General features: G+C 47.6%; 1 protein-coding gene across 1 annotated transcript in view; it reads right to left on the bottom strand.

Annotated features, from left to right (window-relative positions):
• Positions 1–24444, bottom strand: part of LOC119963324 (transmembrane protein 144-like) — a 115939-nt gene that overhangs the window by 49126 nt on the left and 42369 nt on the right. The window lies entirely within an intron of this gene.

The raw sequence follows: 24444 nt of genomic DNA, 5'->3' as shown, positions 1-24444 counted from the left end.
CCCTGCACTTCCGGTTCAGAATCCGCACATGCGCACGGCAGCGGCCTCGCCGAGCTCCATGGCGGACTCGGACCATGGAGACACACACAGAAAGGAGACCCCCCCCTGATCGGCTGCGCACCCAAGCCTGAAACCGCACAGATCTAATCCCCGGCCGCTTATAAGGCCCCCCCGGCCTCCGAGCCCCACGCCCCGACCAGGACAGCATCCCAACCAGCAATAGGTGGTTAGTTTCACACCGTCGGGAGCGGAGGTTTGCTGGGCGTGCAATGGGCCCTGGCTGTGCGCCGTACTCCGTGGTCATGCCATTTTTCGGAGAATTGACGGACTGGCGCCGGGCCCGATTATGGCGTGAAAGTGGATTCTCCGCGCCCACGGCCCCGGCGCCGGTCGCGATTTCGGCACTGGGCTGCGGAGAATCCAGCCCGTTGTATTATATGTATTTGTTGCAGTAATGTTTTAAAAGTTTTAGTTAGGGAATGTATATATCAGCTCTAGTAATTCTTTAAAAACAAACCTGGTTTAAAAAAAACTGAGGGCGGAATTCTCCGCTCCCCACGCCGGGTGGGAAAATCCCGGGAGGGCCGGGCGACGCACGACATGCCCCCCCGGGATTCTCCCACCCACCGCTCGGACGAATCGCCGCTCGCCATTTTTCACGGCGACCGGCAATTCTCCGGCCCGGATGGGCCGAGCGGCCTGCCGTTCCCGATCGGTTCATGACGGCGGCAACCACATCTGATCGCTGCCGTCGTGAACATGGGCGCCAAAGTGCCGTGTGAAGCTTGTGGGGGGTGTAGAGGGGAGTGAGCACCATGGCCGTGCTCGGGAGGCGACTGGCCCGCGATCGGTGCCCACCGATTGTCGGGCCGGCGTCTCAAAGCGACGCACTCTTTCCCCTCCGCAGCCCCGCAAGATCAAGCCGCCACGTCATGTGGGGCAGCGGAGGGGAAGACGGCAACCGTGCATGCGCGGGTTGGAGCCGTCAGCCAATGTGACGTCAGCCGCGCATGCGCGGGTTGGAGCCGGCCAACCTACGCATGCGCAGCTGACGTCACATAGGCGCCGCCGTCGCGTCATTCTCGGCGCGCCTGACACAAGCGTCAAGGCCCGGCCACCGAGAATAATGGAGCACCGGAAAATTCCCCCCCCCATGATGTTTCGGCCCTCAATTTCAGTCATCCTTTGCTGGTTTCTCAAATGTTATCAATCTTCTGGCCGACCACTAAGCTTTGCAGCATTGTATACCTTTTCTTTCGATTTGACACCATCCGTTATTTCCTTATACAGTCACAGATGGTGCATTCTTCTTGTAGAGTCCTTCTTTCTCAATTGAATATACTTTTGTGGAGAGCCAGGAAATATCTCTGCAAATGTCTGCCAATGCTTATCTTATCATTTAACCCATCTTACCAGTCCACATGTAGCCAACTGTCTTCGTGCCTTGTAATTTCCTTTACTTAAAACACTAGTTTCAGACACAAGTTTCTCTCTGTCAAATTTTATCATGTTGTTATCACTCCTGCCTACAGGATCCTTTACCATGAGATCATTAATTCATTCTGTCTCATTACACATTGCCAGATCTAAAATTCTGTTCCTTAGTTGGTTCCAGAAAGAATTGTTCTTAGAAATTGTCCCAAATACAGTCAATGAACTCATCCTTTGCCAATTTGATTTGTCTAATCTATTTGAAAATTATATTTAACAGTGAATATTGCCATTACTTACAAGCCCCCATTTATTATTGATGGATACTCAGTCCTCCAGTGTAGTTACTGTTAGGTGGCCTAAAATTTACACTCACTCCCCAGTGTGTTATTTTTCTTTCTATTTCCTATCTAGATCCATGCTTCAGGATTTTCCTTTCACAGGATCTCCGCTTCGCTGGCAATGCATCCACGCCCGCAGGTTTCCCAATGGCATGGGATGGCCACAATGGGGAACCCCATTGGCCGACTGCGGGAACGGATGATTCCACTGCTGGTGGGGGCCAATGCGCCGGAAAATCCCCCCCCCCCCCCATGATGTTTGGATGCTAACGAAAATGTTTTACGCAGGAATCTATTTTATGTTCAAGATTCAGTCAATATTATGTTCAGACAATTTTATGGGATCTGTAGAAAAAGGCAATATCTGTGGAATGGCTGTAACTGGTGTCTTTTGATAATTCTAATCTGCTACCTGCTTGCTTAGCTTTCCTGTACTCGTGAGGACAGCTTTTTTTCTGTTCACTCATGGAGCATGAGTATCATTGGCAAGTCTAGCATTTATTGCCTAACCCTTGAGAAGATCATGCTTCGAGGCTCTGCAATGCTCACTTGATGTAATTCAGGGTAATACTAAGAGTGAAGTTCATGGATGAGGTCATTGAAATGACCTACCAGCTGAGCTTCGTGAAAAATACTATCGTAAGGAAGTTTGGGAGAGCAATGAGACCTTGAGCTCAGCAACTGTAACCCTACTGGAGACAGCTCATGGCTCTGTGAAGGCTAAAAGTATATTTTTTCTAATAAAATCTGTAAAATTTAAGACTGAATTTAGAACTTTCATTCCTGGCTCAGAGGCAACAGCTCTATATGATTCCTCTAAAAGTATTTATTAACAAATGCTTACAACAGAGGTTGAGGAGGTGTCTGATGATTTATTATTACACGTTTGAATGTTAGAAACCAAGAAAGAACTGAAGCAAGGATAACAGCCAGTAGGATAGGAAAAGCATGCGAAAATTTACAAATAGAAGGAAAATTACTGGGAGTAAGAGTAGGGTTGCCATCTGTGGTTTCATCGCATGACCTCCCTCCAGCCATTAGTCAGCCAACACATCCATCCTTGTGACACACTGCCTTCCTCTGCTAATTGGAAAGCAAAGAGACCCAGTGGATGATACTTTTTAAAAAAATATAAATTTAGAGTACCCAATTATTTTTTCCAATTAAGGGGCAATTTAGTGTGGCCAATCCACCTATCCTGCACATCTTTTGGGCTGTGGGGGCGAAACCCACGCAGACACGGGAAGAATGTGCAAACTCCACACGGACAGTGACCCAGGGCCGGGATTCGAACCCGGATCCTCAGCGCTGTAGGCAACAATGCTAACCACTGTGCCACCCTCAGTGGATGATACTTGACAGTCAGCCAAACATTCATTTTGGCCCATTTTCACCATGTTTACATCTGGTAAAGAGAAACGTTCAAAGAAAATAACAAAAAAAAAACAATCTTTTTTTAACACCCCAACAATTTTTCTCCAGGGTTGCACATCGTGTAGTGTCCTGGAGATTAATCGTCAATTCCTGAAAACTTCAGCCCAATCCGGGAGGGTTGGCCACCTGAATTAAGGGCGAGCAAAGACATTACATTTGGCAGAGGTAGCATCAGTTGGTCTCAACGGGGTCAGGCATACTATAATATCCGAGAAACAGAAGATAAAAGTTGATGATTGTTGTGATGATGAACCGGAACGGCGCAGTGGAAGGTGATTGTTTCCCAAGATCATTAGGATTGAGAATTAGAAGAGAAACACAGGCCACAAAAAGAAATGAGGACAGCTAGCAACCATACGATCAGATTGAAAGAGGGTTGTGATAGAAATCTAACTTTTAATATACAAGTTTAAAGGAAGCAATAGTTCAGAATCAAAATGATTTATTAAAATGGTTCAGAATTAAAATGGTTTATTAAGATCACACAGTTCAAACAGACAGTGAAAACTGCTGAACAGCACGAGAATGATCAGATTAAAATTCCAGACAGAAGCAAGGACACATTTATTAGTATGTAAATCTGGACAGTGTTCCCAGGCCAGTTTTCATGACAACGAATAAAGTTTGGTGGGAACGAAATATCTCAGTCACAGCATATCTAAATTTTATGGACTGACATTTCAATTGAATTAAATGAACTGTAATTATTATGACCCAATCACAGATAGAAAGGGGACAGAACATTGATGACAGCAATTACCTTAAAGCTAGGTGACGGTTTTGAATAATTCATTCCGGAATCATCTCACTTCATTTCTTTAACTATTTCCTGCGCTTTGCTCTGAAAGCCGTCATTTTGTCTATTTTCAACTTCTCTGTATTGTGTATTTTGATTTGAAGAAATCATCAAGAACTGTAATTTGTATTGAATTCAACTCAGTCATCTGTATTTGCTTGGACAAAACAAACTTTTAAAAACTCTGTATTTGCAAGCAAAATGACCCAATCAAGAGACATTTTAAAACTGACTGAATAAAGCTACAATTTACTTCACGCATGAAGCTCAGTTTTATGTTCTGTTGAGTGATATATAATGCGGCGACACACAAGATATATTAACCAAGTACAGATCTATCAGGTTGGAAAAGAATAATGAATAGATTTAGCAGATATATTTTTGGTAAAGAACCAGAAATGACCCAAGGAGCAGGATAACTGAAGAAAACAAGAGGCACTCACAATTCAAAGAGATGCCATGAATGTTCAGTATAAGTTGGAGTGAGAAGAGGAAACGGCCGATTAAGCAGATACAATTCTTTGTGGTCACAGAGACCACAACACATTGACGCATGTTTCTTTGTTACAGATCATGATGTATACCGCAGGCTTTCAATGCCCTATTTCCGATATTCTCCCCAACTCTACAGAAAGCATCAATACTTTAGATACAAAGCTGTAGGCACCAGCAACCTTCCAGTATTTTGCCCAAAAAGTTATTATTTGTACGTTAGCCTTAATATAGAAGCATCAGCAGTTATTTCAACTCTATCTTCATTTATTGGCTGCAAATATCCGAGATCACTGAATAGAAAATCAGAATTGGAACACATGCCTACTTTCCCCTTTAACCCCAAATCCCAGGGATACCAAAGCCAATGGTTGGCTTCCTTATCACCACCAGCATTCATCTGAGATCAGGTTACCAAGCACCAGGATCAAACGTTAAATATCACTAGTTCTTATGAATCATTACCCCATTTGACTGTGTAGTTATCAATGTAACATCACAAGAGCTCAGTCTCCATTTTCTTTATAAGAAAGGAATTTCACTCACCCAAACAATTTACAAAGCAAAGTTACTGAGTATCCAAATCTGAAAGGGCTCTTGGTGATTTATTAATCACCTCAAATACATATCAAAATCATGCATGGTTTTAATATCCATTGTAAAAGTTAGCTCTTTAATACTCCGAAACTTCAACTTGAATTTTGGATACTTCACACAATTTTCATTTTTACCACTAAGTCATAATTGTTATAAAGATACAGGGCAGGATTCTCCGTTCTCCCACGAAATAGAATCGCGCCTGGTCTGTGCTCTTGCTAGCTAACAACACTGTTTTTATATATATATATATGAGATAAGTGCGAAAGTGAAAATGCTGGAAAACCTCAGCAGGTCTGGCAGCATCTGTAGGGAGAGAAAAGAGCTAACATTTCGAGTCCAATGACTCTTTATCAAAGCTAACAGTCAAAGAATGTGGGGAATATATATATATATATACTGTGGAGTGAGAATGAAAGATGAGTCCCAGCCACAGAAGCCCAGGGAAACGGGGTGCTAATAGCCACAGAAACCAAGGAAAAAGTGTGCTAATGGCAGTCCCCAGAGAGAACAAAAGGTGTGAGAGGCAAAACAGCAGAGAAACTAACATCAGAGGGTGAACTGTGACAGATGGAGATGTGGGGGGAGGGTAAGGGGGAAGCAAAGGGGAGAGGGGTAAGGAAAGGTGGATAAGATTGGGGCGGGTTAAATATATATTCAGAAAGACAAGAAAGAAAGAAATGGTAAGAGACAGTTGAAATGAAATGGGATGAAAACAAATGGGTCAAGGTGGTGTAGAGCTAATCATCTGAAGTTGTTGAATTCGATGTTGAGACCGGAAGGCTGTAGCGTGCCCTACCGGAAGATGAGATGTTGTTCCTCCAGTTTGTGTTGACCTTCACTGGAACATTGCAGCAGGCCAAGGACAGACATGTGGGCATGGGAGCAGGGGGCGCGATTCCCCCAACGGGAGACTAAGTGCCGACGCCGGAGTGAAACCCGGAGTGTTTAATTCCGGCGTCGGAGGTCGCTCCTCGCCCCCTATTCTCCCCCCCCCCCCAGGGGGCTAGGAGTGGCGGCGCGTGAATTCCAAGCGCCCGGCCTTGATGCTTGCGTCAAAGCGGCGCGCCGGGAATGACGCGGCCGGTGGCGCCGAAGTGACGTCAGCCGCGCATGCGCGGTTGCCGTCTTCCCCTCCGCCGCCCCGCAAGACATGGCGGCTTGATCTTGCGGGGCGGCGGAGGGAAAAGAATGCATCTTTTAGAGACGCCGGCCCGACGATCGGTGGGCACCGATCGCGGGTCAGACATCTGCTGAGCACGCCCGTGGTGCTCGATCCTCCCTCCGCCCCCCACAGGCCCCACACTCACCGGTTGCGCGCTGTTCACGCCGGCAGCGACCACGCGTGGTTGGCGCCGGCGTGACCCGGTCGGGTTCGGCAGGCAGCTCGGCCCATCCGGGCTTTAGAATCGGCGGTCGCCGTGAGGAACAGCAAGCAGCGATTCTCCGAGCGGAAAAACGTGGCGTGGCGTGATTCGCCCGGCCCTCCTGCGATTCTCCCACCTGGCGTGGGGTCCGGAGAATTGAGCCCAGGGTCTTTTGCTAAAATGGCAAGCAACGGGAACGACCCATTTGTTTTCATCCCACTTCATTTTAACTGTCTCTTACCATTTCTTTCTTTCTTGTCTTTCTTAATATATATTTAAACCCCCCAATCTTATCCACCTTTCCTTACCCCCTCTCCCCTTTGCTTGCCCCTTCTCCCCTCCCTCCCCCCACATCTCCATCCACTACAATTCACCCTCTGATATTAGTTTACTTGCTGTTTGGCCTCTCACACCTTTTGTTCTCTCTGGGGTCTGCCATTAGCACTCTTTTCCCTTGGATTCTGTGGCTATTAGCACCCTGTTTCCCTGGGCTTCTGTGGCTATTACTCACCTTTCATTCTCACTCCACAGTATAAATATTCCCCACATTCTCTGACTGTTAGCTTTGACAAAGAGTCATTAGACTCGAAACGTTAGCTCTTTTCGCTCCCTACAGATGCTGCCAGACCTGCTGAGATTTTTCAGCACTTTCTCTTTCGTTTCAGATTCTAGCATCCACAGTAATTTGCTTTTACCTAGGAGATAAGTGCCTTAATTTCCTCTTTTTCTCAGCAGAAAGTACTTAACTGCTTTTGAAGTGGTGATGACCTGTCAATCATAGGTAGATGTTTATAAACATTGTGGTTAGGTTCACAACAGGGGTATTTGAATTGCATTCAAGGGAACTTAAAATAACCAATCTAGACACCTGGTTGTCTGGGAGCTATTATCCTGTCAATTATAACCTATTTAAAGCTATTTCTCTTTGAAAGTGAAAAGAACCCTCACAGATCAAAGGATCTGAGGGGTTTTAAAGCCTTGTGATGTGTTTTGGCTTTCCATGAAGTTACAATTGCTGCTTTCAGCACTCCTGTCAGAGGCAGCAGGTGTAAGGAATAGGTAAGTGAAAAAAACAGTGATTTCTCATGCTGCTGTCTGGAATGTTCTTTAGCTTCAAGGGGTGATTAATGGGGGGAGGGGTTGTCTCTGGGTAATTTCATGGGGGGGGGTTCTGATAGGGGATCTGGAGAACAAGATTTGTGTTGTGGGGGGGGCCCGGCGATGGACTTCGGAGGTACCCAAGTCACATACTTAACCCATTGACCCACCACGAGCACCTGGGCCATGTTTAAACATACTTTCACCATTCCACGACCATGTGAATCCTGGCCAAGAGGGCTTGAGCGTCACAGAGGTGTGAAGAATTGGGTGTTGAAATTAACCCTTTGCATCCTCCTGCTGGAGGGGAACAGGAGCATTGGAAAGGATTGGCTCCATTTTTTTCCCAATGCACGATTCTCTGTAGCATCGGGAACTCCGCTAGCAAAGTGGTGGCGAATCCACCCAACAGTTCTCCTTTACAGAAAAATCTTCCTGCAAACCACCTGGTATTGACTTAAGCACCAGAAACAACAACAGCACACCCATACCTCACCTTATTAACACTCAAGAGGATTGTGTCAAATTTGGAAGAGCTTGCCCACAGAGCAGTCAAACAACAGCCTGATGTAATCATATTTACTAAATTATACCTTACAACCGATGCCCACTTGGTGGCACTACAGGGCAATGTAAATCAAAGATTACATTCAATTTTCAACACACAACAGTTTCAAAAGTATACGTCAGCTTAATGACTGCAATACTTTTTCTTAAAAACCTCATTCCTACGCCAACTGCCCATCCCTTTCCACAAGCTGTCTCAGCTAGATTTTGCTTTGGTAAGTTTATCTTAACTTTAAGAAACTGATAGAGTATGTATAGGATTTACCAACATACCTGCTCTCCTTCAGTCCTCACTAAACTAGAGTGAGAAATCTGCTGAGGGTTCCCCACCACGGTCTACTGCAAGCCGATCTTCATTGGTCAATATATGCATTGGGATTCTCACAGTTCTTCGTACTTTAAGATTGGCCTGATCGGCAACCTTATAATTAGGGCCCAAGCCATTTGTTCAGAATGCAAGCTTGATGCTAAAATAGGGCACATCAAAGGCATCCTGTGGGATTATGGCTACCCTGATCAGATCATTTTGCGCTGTATATCGCACAAATTCATGAAGGGGCCTAAGGTCATCACTTTCAGCCCTGAAAATTGCTCAGTCTACCTCAGATAACCCTGGAAGGGCAAGGTATCTCAAAGATTGGAGAAACAGGTGAGGCTAGCTGTTCCACGCTGCTGCAATGCAGTAGGAACAGGAGCGGTATTCACCGCTATGAGGATGCTGCCGACAAGCCAAAAAGACGTTCTGCCCATCATACAAATGAGTAATGTGGGATATGAATTTCAGTGCCAGTGTGATGCTAGTTATACAGACCGTACATCCCAAAGGCTGGCGGACCATAAAAAAACAGCATGTCCCTTCGCCGGTTGCAACGAGCAAGGTACAGACTGTACCGAACCATCCCATTTTTGCAAAACTCAAAACACTGTGTCCAACATTACATGTTATTCCGTGATTGTATCACATTTGCTAAATAATTCGCAGTATGCTAAGAATTACATTCACAAACAATTTAAGATTGTCATTCGAGCTCACAGCATGTTGCATTTGCATGTATTGGAAGCTACAGGGCCCTGTTATTTGCAGGCAGAAAGAACATGTACACACATTACGCATGTTTCAGCTAAACAAAATAGGTGACAGCCATTCACTGGTTCATTCCTCAGAACAATCAGCTTGACTAATCAGAGTCGAGCTGCTTGGTTTAAATTTCAAACAACACTTGGCAGTTAACTGTCATTCACTATCAACTGGGGCATTCTCCATGGTAATGCCTCTACCAATCAGAGTCCACTTGCCAAGCAATCAGCACTCTCTTCTCCAACAGTATAAATTTGTTGATTTCCCTTACATTGTATTCTTGCAAATGTCTTGATGAGTGCAAGATAAAAAGCTTTAAAAAAACTATTTTTTTTTTACAATTGATATAAATAACTTGGATGAAGGGACTGAAGATATGGTTGCTACATTTGCTGATGTAACAAAGATAGGTCGAAAAGGAAGTTGTGAAGGAGGCATGACAAGGCTACAAAGGGATATAGATAGGTTAAATGAATGGGCAAAGACCTGGCAAATGTGGGAAAATATAAAATTATCCATTTTGACAGGAAGAATAAAAAAGCACCATAAGGGTCTCAGGTTCGATTCCCGGCTTGGGTCACTGTCTGTGCGGAGTCTGCACGTTCTCCCAGTGTATGCATGGGTGTCCTCCGGGTGCTCCGGATTCCTTCCACATCCAAAGATGTGCGGGTTGGGTGGATTGGCCATGCTAAATTGCCCTTAAGTTAAGTGGGGTACTGGGTTCCGGGGATAAGGTGGAGATGTGGGCTTAAGTGGGGTGCTCTTTCCAAGAGCCGGTGCAGACTCAATTGGCTGAATGGCCTCCTTCTGCACTGTTAATTCTATGATCTAATGAGACGTTGCAGAGCTCTGAAATGCAGAGGAATCTGGGTGTCGCAGTACATGAATCACAAAGGGTTAGAATACGAGATCAGTAAATAATTAAGAAGGCAAATAGAATGATATTGTTTATTACAAGAGGATTTGAATATAAAAAGGAGGTTATGCTTCAGTTATACTGGGTTACAATGCACTTATTGGTTTCCTTATTTAAGGAGGAATATAAATGTGTTGGCCGCAGTTCAGAGAAGGCTTACTAGACTAACCTGGAATGGGTGAGTTATGTTATGAGGAAAGGTTGGACAGGTTAGGCTTATATCTGCTTGAATTTAGAGGAGTTAAAAGGCAATTTGATTGGAACACATAGATCCTGAGGGGTCTTGACAGAACGGGTGTGGGATGGAGGTTTCCTTTTGTGGGAGAAACAGCGGTCCCTGTTTAAAAATAAGGCGTCGCCTATTTAAGAGAGAAATTAGGTGAGTTTTTTTCTCACAGAGCGTCATGGGTCTTTCGAATTCTATGCTTCCACCGCCTTTCGAGGAAGTCTTTGACTTTTTTCAAGGCAGAGGTAGATAGATTCTTGATAAGTAATGGGGTGAAAGGGTATGGGAAAAGGCGGGAATGTGGACAGGTCAGATCAACTGTGATCTTATCGAATCGCGGAACAGGCTGGAGGGACTTCACATGTCCATTAGTTATTATTCAATCCTCCATACAAGCAATATTTCAACTGCTACATTAATACCCACAGCAGAAAACTGCCATCATGTGCGACTGAATAAAGGCTTTTTTTCTGCCCCGCTGCTTGTGTCTCTGGATACAATTATAAAACTCACAGTCGCATGCCTTGAAAAGTCAGTCCAATTTTTATTTTATGAATATTAAGTGAAGATAATTGCTTCCTCTAATACCTTTGCTAGAAATATACTGGAATGATAACTAATCCCAGTTTTACTGTCCAACGTTAACTGATGGAAAGATCATGTAGTTCACTACATTGACACTCCATGCCTGAAGGAATTCCGCTTTAATCTACAGCTGACAGTGGTAGAAACAAATTTGTTCCATTTTACTCTGGTTGGCTTTAATGCATGAAGGTTTCTATTTACAGACTTCACAGTAAAAACACAGGCTGTCGAGTGCATCAGAGACTAATTCAGGAGGCCAGAATTTACCGAAATAAAAGCTGGCTACTATCTCTTATTACCATCGAACAAGGAAATTGTCTGGCAAGTGTTCTGAAAATTAACAACTGGCAACTTCTCAGAGTAGTTTATTATTTATTGAACCACATTTACATGCCTGAAGCAGACACTGTCCCATGACACTTAACCTGAAAACAGAACTTGCCAGCTGGAAGCATCAAGTACGTTTTGTGTGACTCGACATCTATAACACATGGAGAAATTCAATGTCTGCTGCTCCATCACGTTGCCAAAATTTATTATCTTTACAGACTTCTATTTTACTCACTATCACAGTGAAGGATGGCAGTGCAAGGGAAATGTAGAGCAAAGCTTCCTGGGCACTGAGCTCAACTTACACAAGGTTACATGACTAGTGTGACATTTTCATTTCCTATTCCAAGCATTGTGGCCTGAATGAGATTGCCAATTCAGTGAAAAGTAATAGTCAATTTTGTACTGCAAATTAATGCCCACAGGAAGGTAGACACAAATTACCCAATTCGCTTTACAGATATATGCAGGACTTATAATCAACAAAACCAGTCTGAGGGTTTTCATCTAATCAGTGTGAGCATTATTTGAGTTAAACTTGCCAGGATGAATTGAGTGTTCTGATTCATAATTCCACTGAAGCCCATGTTTGATCAATTTTAGTTTTTTTCTAACGAGAAAACAATTTTAGCAGGTTGTGTGGTCTGAAGTCATGTGTGTAACCACACTGCATTTGTAATTCTCTTTTGAAACTGAATAGTTTCCAACCTCAAATCAGGAGTTTTAGGGAAGCTTGGTTAAAGCGAGGTTGGCAGTGGGGGCAGGGGGAAAAGGCTGAGAGGTTCAAAACTGCGAAATCAGGCCAATTGGGCAAATGAAAATGGGGACCATAGGTTTCAAACCTCAAAGTGGACATTTCACCCATCAGATTTACAACAATGAAAACCAAGTTCATCGCCCATTTGTGCTCATGATTTTCCTCTGCTTCAAATATTTCACTAAAGTTTCCTTAAAAGGGTGAAGCGATCTCTGCCTTTACTGTTATCTGATGTGAAGCATTGCATATTCAAAGTAAATTCAATAAATAAAGAAATGGGCAGGATTCTCCCCTACCCGGCGGGGCGGGGGGTTCTGGTGACGAATTGTCCGCACCTTCAGTGGCTAGGCCCGCCCCGGAGTGGTTTGCGCCCTGCCGACCGGCGCCGAAGGGCCTCCGCCGGCCGGCGCGAGTTGGCACATGCGCGGGAGGGTTCGTCTTCGCATCAGCCATCGCGGAGGACCACAGTGGCCGATGCGGAGGAATAGAGTGCCCCCAGATCAATGGACCCCGATCGCGGGCCAGGCCACTGTAGGGCACCTCCCGGGGCCAGATCCCCCCCCCCCCCCCCACCCGCCCGAGAACCCCGGAGGCCGCCCATGGAATTGGGTCTCGCCGGTAGGGGCCAACCTTGATTTACGCCGGCGGGACCCTCATTAAACAGGCGGGACTTCGGCCCATCGCGGCCCAGAGAATTCGGGCGGCCCCGGGGCCCATTAAAGTTGCGCCGGTCCCCACCATTCTCCGAGGCTGGCGGCGCGATTCACGCTGGGGCGATTTTTTGGGGCCGGAGAATTCAGAGGACGGCGGGGGCGGGATTCACACCGACCCCCCCCAGCGATTCTCCGACCCGAGAACCCCGCCCGTTTCTTCTCACTTCTCTCCTCACTCTCAAGTGGCATTTCAAATTGATGAACCCTCATTAATGGTTTCCTAGCCTGGATTTAGGGAAACACTATTAAAAGCCTAATTAATTGTTTAAACTCTCTTACAATCTCCTCATTTTTCTCTGATATCAATTGTGGTGAATATACACAGTTTATTCTTTATGGCCTAAATGGAGGAGGGTGGGAGAATGGGAGGATTCAGGAAAGAATAAATTCAAAATGACATTCATAGCTGAGGTGATGTCAGGAAAAATGAGAAAAAGTTAAAACAAAAGGCCCGACAACCGAACACACAAAGCAAATAATACTTGACCTTTAGAAGAGATAGACGAAATGAAAAAAGAGGAAGAGCAATCCTGATAATAAAGGATAAGATAAAGAAAGTAGAGAGAAAGGGACCGCGATTCTCCGCAACCACGATGGGTGGGAGAATAGCGGGAGGTCCGCTCCCGCACCTCCCGCTATTCTCCCACCCCCCCACAAAATGGCGTGTCCGGTTTTCCGACACGCCGCTCGGAGAAACGCGGGCTGCCGTTTTTCACGACGGCCCGCGATTCTCCGACCCGGATGGGCCGATCGGCCTGCCGTTCCCGACCTGTTCACGACGGCGGCAACCACACCTGGTCGCTGCCGTCATGAACATGGCGCGCCAGTTAAGTGTGGGGCCTAGGGGGGGCGGATCGGGGATCGAGCACCACGACTGTGCTCAGAAGGGGACTGGCCCGCGATCGGTGCCCACCGATCGTCGGGCCGGTGTCTCAAATGGACGCGCTCTTTCCCCTCCGCCGCCCCGCAAGATCAAGCCGCCACGTCTTGAAGCCAGGGACAAGGCCCGGCCACCGAGTTTCCCGGTACGGCCCACCTATCCCCCCGGGTAGGGGGCCGGGAGGCCGCAGTCGTGAACCTCTCCAGGTTTCACGACGGCGCCGGGCCTTGCGGAGAATTCCGCCCAGGATCTCGGCTCAGAAACCCAAGAAGTATAATCAATTTGGATGAAACAAAGAAACAGCAAGGGGCAGAAAACATTGGTGGAAGTTGTTTATAGGCCTGCTAACTGTAGTTGTATGTACCACATAAGAGGTTATTACACAAAATTAGGATTCATGGGATTGAGGGTAATGTATTAGCATGGATTAAGGATTGGCTATTGGACAGATATAGTAGGAATAACCAGGACAAACAGGATTGGCAGACTTTGACTACCGGGCACCGTAAGGATCAGTATTTGGGTTCAGCTATTTGCAATCAACGTGAATGATTTAGATAAAGGGACTGTATGTATTATATCAAAGTGTTCTGACATTGCAAGGTTATGTATCAAAGTAAGTGCCCAGGAGAACACAAGAGACCACAGAAAATACAGATGGGTTGGGTGAGTAGGCAAGAATATGGCAGGTGGAATACAAGAGGGTAAAGTGTGAACAAAGAACAAAGAAAAATACAGCACAAGAACAGGCCCTACGGCACTCCACGCCTGCCCGTCTAAACTAAAATCTTCTACACTTCCTGGGTCCGTATCCCGCTATTCCCATTCTATTCATGTATTTGTCAAGATGCCTCTTAAATGTCACTATCGTCCCTGCTTCCACCACCTCCTCTGGCAGCGAATTTCAGGCACCCACAACCCTCTGTGTAAAAAACTTGCCTCACACATCGCTTCTAAACCTTGCCCCTCGAACCTTAAACCTATGCCCCGTAGTAACTGACCCCTCTACCCTGGGAAAAAGTCTCTGACTATCCACTCTGTATATGCCCCTTACAAGTTTGGAGACCTCTATCAGGTCGCCCCTCAACCTTCTTCGTTCCAGTGAGAACAAACCAAGTTTATTCAACCTCTCCTCATAGCTAATGCCCTCAGTACCAGGCCACATCCCGGTAAATCTCTTCTGCACCCTCTCTAAAGCCTCCACATCCTTCTGGTAGTGTGGCGACCAGAATTGAACACTATGGGGCCGATTCTCCGAGCCCCGCGCTGGGCCGAAGTATCGGAGCAACCATGACGCCCCTATGCCGGTGCGTAATTCTCCGAGGTGCGGAGAATCGTTGCCATTTGCAGCGGCACGTTCGGTGCGGCGCCGGCCGCTAAACGGCGGGGCCGCTGATTCTCCGGCCCGAATGGGCCGAGCGGCCGCTCCGACCTGACAGAGTCCTGCCGGCACTGTTCACCCCTGGTCGCTGCCGGCGGCATTTCTGCGGGAGGAACAGTCGGGGGGGCTGACTCTGATGGTGTCTGGCCCGTGATCAGGGCCCACCAATCGGCGTGGCGGCCTGTCTGTCGGCGGGCCTCCATTCCTCCGCCGGCAATGTTATATCCCTGCGCCATTTCTGTGCGGGGTGGCCTGGGGAGGACAGCCACTGCGCATGCGCTAGTTAGCACCTGCCCAACTGCACATGCGCGGAACCCAAGGCGCCACATCGAGGCCCCGCCCCCACAAATCATGCCTCACCCCTACCAGCCCCACTGAGGCCCCAGAATGGGGTCTAGCAATGGGCGCCGATGCCGGAGTTAAACATTCCGGTTTTTACTCCGGCGTCGGCACTTAGACTTCCGTTGGGAGAATCCCGCCCAATACTCCAAGTGTGGCCTAACTAAGGTTCTATACAGCTGCAACATGCCCAAGTCTCCAAACAACCTAAATCCTGCTGTACCCTCTGACAGTCCTCATCACTTCCGCAATTCCACCAACCTTTGTGTTGTCTGCAAACTTACTAATCAGACCAGTTACATTTTCCTCCAAACCATTTCTATATACTACGAACAGCAAAGGTCCCAGCACTGATCCCTGCAGAACACCACTAGTCACAGACCTCCAATCAGAAAAGCACCCTTCCATTGCTACTCTCTGCCTTCTATGACCTAGCCAGTTCTGTATCCATCTTGCCAGCTCACCCCTGATCCCGTGTGACTTCACCTTTTGTACCAGTCTGCCATGGGGGACCTTGTCAAAGGCCTTACTGAAGTCCATACAGACAACATCCACTGCCCTACCTGCATCAATCATCTTTGTGACCTCCTCGTAAAACTATATCAAGTTAGTGAGACACGACCTCCCCTTTACAAAACCGTGCTGCCTCTCGCTAATACAACCCCTTGCTTCCAAATAGGAGTAGATCCTGTCTCGAAGAATTCTCTCCAGTAATTTAAAAGTTATCTACTTTGGTAGAAAAAACACAGAAGCATAATATATATTGAATGGTGAGACACAGGGAAATGTTTGTCTCCACAAGAACTCGGGTGCCCTTGTAGAGGAATCATAGGAAGTTAACATGCAGGCACAGTAAGCAACTAGAAAGGCAAATTGCTCATTAGCTTTTGTTGCAAAAGGCATTGGAGTACAAGAGTAAAGAAGTCTTACCCCATTTAGACAGATGTTGGTGAGGCGACAGCAGAAGTACTTTGTGCAGGCCTGGTTACCTTATCCAAGAAAGGACATACTTTCCCTAGAACGAGTGTAACAAAGGTTCACTAGATTGGGATGAGTGATTCGTCCTATGAGGCGCGACTGAGTAGACCCCGGGATAAATGAGGCAATCTAACATCAACATATAACATCCTGAAAAGGTTTGAAAGGATAGATGCTGAGAAAATGTTTCCCCTGGCTGGTGAATCTAGAACACAGATCACAGTTTCAGAATAAGGGGCCAGCCATTTAGGAATGAACGAGGAGAAATTTCACTCAACGTGCAGTGAATCTTTGGAATTTTCTATCTCAGGAGAACTGTGGATGTACAGTTGTAGAGTATATTCAAGATGGAGATTGATACAATTTTGGATACTTAGAGAATGAAGGGACACAGCTATGGGGTTGTTTAGCACAGGGCTAAATCGCTGGCTTTGAAAGCAGACCAAGCAGGCCAGCAGCACGGTTCGATTCCCGTAACAGCCTCCCCGAACAGGTGCCGGAATGTGGCGACTAGGGGCTTTTCACAGTAACTTAATTTGAAGCCTACTTGTGACAATAAGCGATTTTCATTTCATTTCATTTCATAATGTGGGACGGTGGCTAGATGTGGTAGAAGATCACCCATAACTGAATGGTGGGACAGGCTCTAAGGGGTAAATGGCTGACTCCAGCTCTTATTTCTTGTGGGTGAGATGCAGATGGGAAAGAGGTAATGTGGGGCGGGCATTCAATGGTCTCATTGGTGGGGGGAGGGGGTGGTCTCTGTAGGTCACAGTGTAATAGGTTCAAGGTAGGGAGGAGTCAGGTCTATGTGGGCATCGATACATCAACAGCAAAAGGTTCAGGAAGTAGGCCAGGGATATCTACGACTATAATAATGGGACCAAAGATTATTGGGGATGTTGACACCAGAATAACCCTGGTGTCAGGGTCAAGGATGTCACTGAGTGGCTGAAGGAAATTCTGAAGGGGGAAGGGAAACAGCCAGAGACCCTGGTCCATATCCGTAACAACAATGTAGGTAAAAAGAGGGATAAAGTCCTGCAAGCAGAATATAGGAAGCTGGGAAATAAATTAAAAAGCAGGATGTCAAAGGTAGTCATCTAAGCATTACTCCCAGTGCAACTTTCAAGCAAGAGCCCATGTCCATGTCATCCACCTGAGGCATCTGCACACAACTGCTAGATCGCAGATTTCTAGCAGGAAATGCAAGGACCAACATGTGTCAGCGAGGTCAAAAGTTCAAAAACATGGAGGTGGGAGGGTGGGCATTATATTTGGGGTGATATGCAGATGCACACGTGGATAGGAGATAATGCTACAGACATGCAGCAGGGCATAAGAGCTCAGAATTTGGGCTCATTGGTAAAACACACTCAAGGCTGACAGAAAGTAAATGCAGGACAATGAAAGATTTTCCATGTGTTTGACATAAATTGAACATTCTACAAAACAGAAGCAATAAATCAAGCAGCCTCCATGTTCTACACTCATGACTCAACATCAGATGATCCTTTGCTGCAGATCTGCGTGTTGCCTTGGCCAACCACAAAGTTATTTGTGGGTGTAACTTCACTCATGTCGGTACTGAGTACAGAACAGACAGAGACTGTTATGAGATGGTTCTACACACCATAGTGCTGAGGTACAGAATGGGACATCTGCGAGGAGGGGGTGCAGGGGTTGGATAGTTAGGGGGGTGAAATTTGTGACACTGGAATGACCACAAAATGTAGCATCAGATGAAAGAGGAATACACAAAATAATAAGTGGAATGAGTGGAGATCTATTTACAATAGTGCAAACTCCGTACAGATTGTGAACACCCACACAACCTTGGCATTTCCTTTTTTTTTTAAACCCTCGTCTTGGTGCACCCCTGATATCCATAGCAGAGGTGGAGGCAACCTGCTGACTGTTACGTGTTGTCTGTAATGACCTTGGCGGGTGCCCTCTGGAGGACTCAGGGCTAGAAGGCTCCAGCCTGTTTGAGTCTCCTGCTGTGGGGCAGGTGCACTCTCCTCAGCCTGTGGAGCTGCAGTTGTTGTGGTCGCAGGCAGAAGGGATTCTGATTAGCTAGACACTCTCGGAGTCACTTGGGTTCATGGCCCCAAGGTGTCCAACTGCTAGTCCGCCTCCCTGTGGGCGCCCGAGGGCCCCTGGCTGACTCACTGAGGAGAAGGTGCACCTGAGTGAGGTCGAGATGACCTATCCTCCTCTCACTTAGCCACCAGTAGATCATATCTGTGCCTATAGCAATGGCTTGCAACTCCTGGCATACTGCAGGCCTTTTGACCTGGACAAAGATCTCCATGGCAGTCGCCATCCTACCAATGATGACCTTAGAGCGCTGGCATGTCGGTGCAATGACCTCAGACTGAACACAGACAGATTCCCCCATTTTTGGTTGCAGTCTGTTGACCATATTTGACAACCCTGCCTGATATTAATGTCTCTGTCGTTGCAGCTCCAACATCTGTGTTCAGACTGAGCCCACAGACTCAAACACAGTAGAATTCTGGCCTCTAGCAGTCCTCAGTGATTGAGACTTTGAATGTCCCTGCCTCGGATTGCTGTGAACCAGAATCTGTGCTGTGCTCAACAGATGGTGACCCTGAGCCTGCTCCGCAACTAGGTTCCACCGAGGTATTTCTCTTTGTGCTGGGGTGATTGCGGGTGAATGCAGTGATGGCTCCACATCTAGTAGCTCCTGAGGATCCTCATCTGAAGTGGTTAGGGGGCTGCGGCTGAGGGGCTGGCTTTCAGTGGGCCTCTTCTGTTTCCTGCTGGTGCCTGCCAAAGAGAGAAGGGATAATTAGTGTTTTGCTGCATAGTCATTAACATTTCAAACACTCACAAGTTTGTTGGGTGAATGACGCACGAGTGATGGGTCCTCACTTGCTTGGGAGTTGCTGGTCTCACCGTCAGCGCAGGCATTATCCCAGTCCTTGCCGGCCAGCTTTGCCTTACGCTATTCAAACTGATTGAAGGGCCAGAGTTCAGGCAACCCCTCTCCACTCTGGGGTCTCTGCCTTTTGTTGTGGGCCATCTTGTTCTGCATTAATACAGATGATCAGACTGTGAGCAGGATGGATGCCAAGGCAGATAATAAAGATGCTTGCCTTCTGTGGGTGCTGAATGAACCTGTGTAATGGCTGGGGAAGTGAGCTGCACAGGATATGAGCACAGTAAGAAGTCTTACAACACCAGGTTAAAGTCCAACAGGTTTGTTTCAAACACGAGCTTTCGGAGCACGGCTCCTTCTTCAGGTGAATGGAAAGGCTTGTTCCAGAAATGTTTATATAGACACAGTCAGAGATGCCCCGGAATGCGAGCACCTGCAGGCAATCAAATCATCAAAGATGCAGAGAGAGAGGTAACTCCGGGTTAAAGAGGTGTGAATTGTCCCAAGCCAGTTCAGTCGGTAGGCCTCTGCAAGTCCAGGCTTGTTGGTGGGGTCACATCATGGCACAGGATATGAGAAGAGATGAAGATGTCAAAGTGTGTGAAAGTGAATCAGTGGTGACATCTCTTGTGCTGTGGGTGTGTGACAACCCTATGGAATGTAACCCTGTGAATGCCTTATGGCCTAGTGAGAGTTAAAGTTGAGAGTGCGAAAAAGAGTGACCTACCCTGGTGGTGGAAATGAGATTATTCATTATTTTTCTGCACTTATTGGTGGACTGCTTCTGTGCTGACTTGGTGCTGGTCACCTCCTCCCAAGCCGGAGTGGTGAGGTTGTTGAAATGAATGAAAATCGCTTATTGTCACAAGTAGGCTTCAAATGAAGTTACTGTGAAATGCCCCTAGTCGCCACATTCTGGCGCCTGTTCGGGGAGGCCGGGACAGGGATTGAACCGTGCTGCTGGCCTGCCTTGGTCTGCTTTCAAAGCCAGCGATTTAGCCCTGTGCTAAACCAGCCCCTGCGCGTGAGTGAAAGAGAGAAAGAGAAGTTGGACCTACTTCTCCCATCACTGGGGTAAAGGACATCTTGGTGTTCCCCCACTGCATCCAGAAGTCACGTCATCACATTGTTTCTGATCTTGGGGGAACTCTGGTCTCTTGCCTTTGAAGAACATAAATCTCTTCGATCACTCTGCACACAGTGAAGGATGTGTGCGAGTGCAGTTCAAATATAGCATCCGAGTAGATGATCCGATGAGGTCACGGTGGGGTGGACGAATCACAGACCATCCGACTATGAGATCCAGCATGCTTCCTGCTCATGCATATTTAATAACCTGAAAATCGGATGATCTGGCACAAAAGTCCGCCATTTTGGCTGGCTGGAAATGGGCCGCTTTTCATGCCCACCACTGCACTTGGGCAGAAGTCTCCTAACCAGTCCATGGCGGGTTTGGTGGTGGTGCAAGCACGATGAATCAGGTGGGAGCCAAAAAGCTAGAAACCCGACAACATAAAATCACGTTGCAATTCTCCCAATGGCGGGTCACTCTTCCCGTTGGCTGGTGGTGTATACGTCATTTGCATCTCATGAATGCTCATTAAAACAGCTACCACAGCACCCCGTCAGGTCTTTCAATCTTGCATCGTGCCTGCCTTGGCGTTAAATCTAATTGTTAATGAGTGCACTGCGCATGGCAGTCCTCAGTTCACCAGAAACTTTGGGGTGAGTGCAACAACCTTCTGCCATAATGCTGCGCGATGCTCCTCCTGATGCGCTGTTCACCATTCCGCCAGGGCAGACCAGTTCCTGCCTCCACCTCCATGCCGACACGGACAGCACCATGCTGCTGAATCCAAGGACCCTCCTGTATCACTGAGACAGATCAGTGCAGCACCTGGGGTTGGGGAGTGCAGGGGTCTCCTTGCTCCTAGTGCCACCCAGCAGTGTTTAGCTGGACAGGACTGAGCTGTGGGACTCATGATGCCATAGTAACAAAGGTCCAGAACTTCGACTGGGATGGCGCACGAGTCAAGAAAGGCAATGTGGAAGGAGGGCTGTACAGGGTGGGGGTGGGCCAAGGGCTCATGATTACAGGCAGAGGAACAAGGACGTGGATGAAGAAGATGAAGAATGGAAGGCAGCAGAATGACTGAGGAGAGGGAATCTGGACCCCAACAAAGCTGCATGAAAAGTTCACAAACAAAGAGGTCAAAGGAATACCACATCGTTCACTGGAAGGGGATGGATTAAGTCTCCAGATGCACTGGGTAGAGGTCCGATGGAGCATGGGCACTTTGCAGCTGATGGGCTCAGGGGGAGGGTGGTTTAATCGAGGAACAGAATTCCTCTTGAGGCTGCTAGCCTTTTCCCTCTAAATTGCTGACGTACTGTGCAGTCTGGTGAAGACAGGTGGGCCGAAGAGAGTGATATAGATGTGCCAGAATGGTGTTTAAATGCAACACCGGGACCTTCAAATCCATCAGCTGATGGTGGGCAGGGGAATCAGCTGCCCACCCGCCAGGAGAGTCAGAGAGGAACTCACTTGTGTTTAATTAATGAACTTCCAAGCGGAGAATCTGACGTGGGATCCTGCTAATTTGGTAGGTGGAACAGGTGGTCCGCTGGAGCAGCCAGCCACTTCATTTAGTCCCAAAATGGGAGAATTCTGTCCTCAGTCGCCAGAGCGGAAAATCCTGGCCTATGTGTTCGACAGCAATGAATTCAAATTGCACACAGCACTAAATATGACCAACCAATGCCGTAAACAATTACATTTTTAATCTTTTACTCTATGCTGCTATTTATGAAACCCGAATTCTATGGTATCATCTTTCCGAACGTACAGTTTCAAGGAATAATCTATATTACATCTTTAGGCCTGTTGTGTCATGATAGAAAGTGCCTTTTCATTGAATTTATGCTCCATTCATCATGTTACATTTCTGCTAATCTGTCAAAGTCTTCTATGGTTATCCTTGCCAAACCTTCTCATTTTGTTGAAGATTACGTAGACGTATTAAATAATTAATAATAATTAATGTGGCTATGCAAACCCGCACGGGTCCCAGTTTTGCCTGCCTCTTAATGGGGTATGTGGAACATTCCTTGTTCCGGTTCTACTCCCACCACATCCCACAATTCTTTTATCGGTACATCAACGATTGTTTCGGTGCTGCTTCATGTTTCCGTCTAGACCTGGAAATATGTATTAATATTGCTTCCAATTTCCACCCTCTATCACCTTCACATGGTCCATCTCCAACACTTCCCTTCCCTTCTTTGAGCTTTCAATTTCAATTTCTGGGGATAGACTGTCCTCTAGCATCCATTACAAACCCACGGACTCCCCCAGCTACCTTGACTGCCGCGCTTCACACCCCACATCCTGTAAGAACTTCATCCCATTCTCCCAGTTCCTTCACTTCCGTCACATCTGTTCCAATGAAGCAACTTTCCAACGGTGCCGCTGACATGTCTTCATTCTTCCATAATCATGGTTTCCCACCCACTGTGATCGACAGGGCTCTCAACCATGTCCGACCCATCTCCTTGTACTCTGCTCTCACCCCTCCCCCCACCCCTACCAGAATGCGTGTAGGGTCCCTCTTGTCCACATTTTTCACCCTATCAGCCTCCGCATTCACGTTGGGACCGTTCTCTCCGGGATATCCTGCTCCACTTCTTCCTTCATCACCCCCAACACCTCATCCCTTTCCCATGGCACCTTCCCAGGCAATCGCAGAAGATGTAACACCTGCCCCTTTACCTCCTCCCTGCTCACCATCCCAGGGTCTAACCACTCTTTTCAAGTGAGGCAGTGCTTCACGTGCGCCTCCTTCAATCTGATCTGTTACGTTTGCTGCTCCCAATGCATCTACTCAACATTGGAGAGACCAAATGCAGACTGGGTGACCGCTTTACAGAATATCTCTGGTCCATCCGCAAGCAGGACCCAGACCTTCCTGTTGCAACTCTCTGTCTTTGGACTCACATCCACATGTCTGCCCTTGGCCTGCTGCAATGTTCCAGTGAAGCCCTGCTCAAACTGGAGGAACAGCACCTCATCTTCTGATTAGGCATGCTACAGCCTTCCGGACGTAATATTGAGTTCAACAACTTCAGACTGTGAACTCTCTCCACCACCTTCACCCCATTTTTTTTTCTATCAATTCATCTTCATTTCTTCCATTGATCTGTTTTTCCCTCACCACTGTCCCCCCTCCCCCCACCCCACTTGGGCCATCTGTTTCCTGTCCCGAGTTGCCCTTTGACACGCTGCTCACCTTTGTTCTTCCATTAACACATTCTGATCTCTATATGTGCCTCTATCAGCACCCTCTTAGCCTTACTCATCACATTTACATTCCTTTTGTCTCTTTGTCCATCTCTACCTAACGTTGGCCCTCTATCCAGCTCCACTGCTCCACCCCCCTCCCCCACAACAGTTCTCCTTTCTCTCCCCACAGATGCTGTCAGACCTGTTGCGATTGCCCAGTATTTTCTGTTTTTGTTTCAGATTTCAGCATCCGCAGTAATGTATTTTATTCAATAATTAAACCTGACTCAATGACCAATGGTCGGAGGGTTCCCAAACTTCCCGGGTGGTATTCTCCGCTCCCGATAAAAATCGGGATGGCCGTTGTGAAATCGGCCGAGCTTCACGACGGCCTCGGGGCCCGGAAATGACGCGGAAACGCCGCTTTTCAGATGTCATCCACGTATGCGCGGGTTGCCGGTTCCAACCTGCTCATGCGTGGATGACATCAGCGCGCAGACGGCACGAACCCGCGCATGCGGGGTGCCGTCTTTCTCCTCCGCCGGCCGGCAAGACGTGACGGCTTGATCTTGCCAGGCGGCGGAGGGGAAAGAGTGCGTCCGTTTTGGACGCTGGCCCGACGATCGGTGGGCACCGAACGCGGGCCTGTCCCCTCCCGAGCACAGTCGCGGTGCTCCCGTCCAAATCGGGCCCCTAGATGCCCCAAACGGGCATCTGGCGCCCGTATCATGAATGCAGCGACCAAGTGTGGTTGCTGCTGTGGTGAAACAGGCGTGAAGGGCCGGCCGCTCGTGAAAAACGGCGAGCGCCGATTTTTCCGAGCGGGGGAGGAGAATCGCTGGGGGCGCCAGGGGGGCGTAAAAAATGTCGGGAGGCCCTCCCACGATTCTCCCACGCCACGTGGGGAGCGGAGAATTCCGCCCCCCCAGCTTGCACTAGCCCATGGGATTACAC

Source organism: Scyliorhinus canicula, chromosome 3, assembly GCF_902713615.1.
Source record: "Scyliorhinus canicula chromosome 3, sScyCan1.1, whole genome shotgun sequence".
NCBI lineage: Eukaryota > Metazoa > Chordata > Chondrichthyes > Carcharhiniformes > Scyliorhinidae > Scyliorhinus > Scyliorhinus canicula.
The sequence above is the reverse complement of the archived record's forward strand: the minus strand, read 5'-3'. Positions and strand labels throughout refer to the sequence as shown.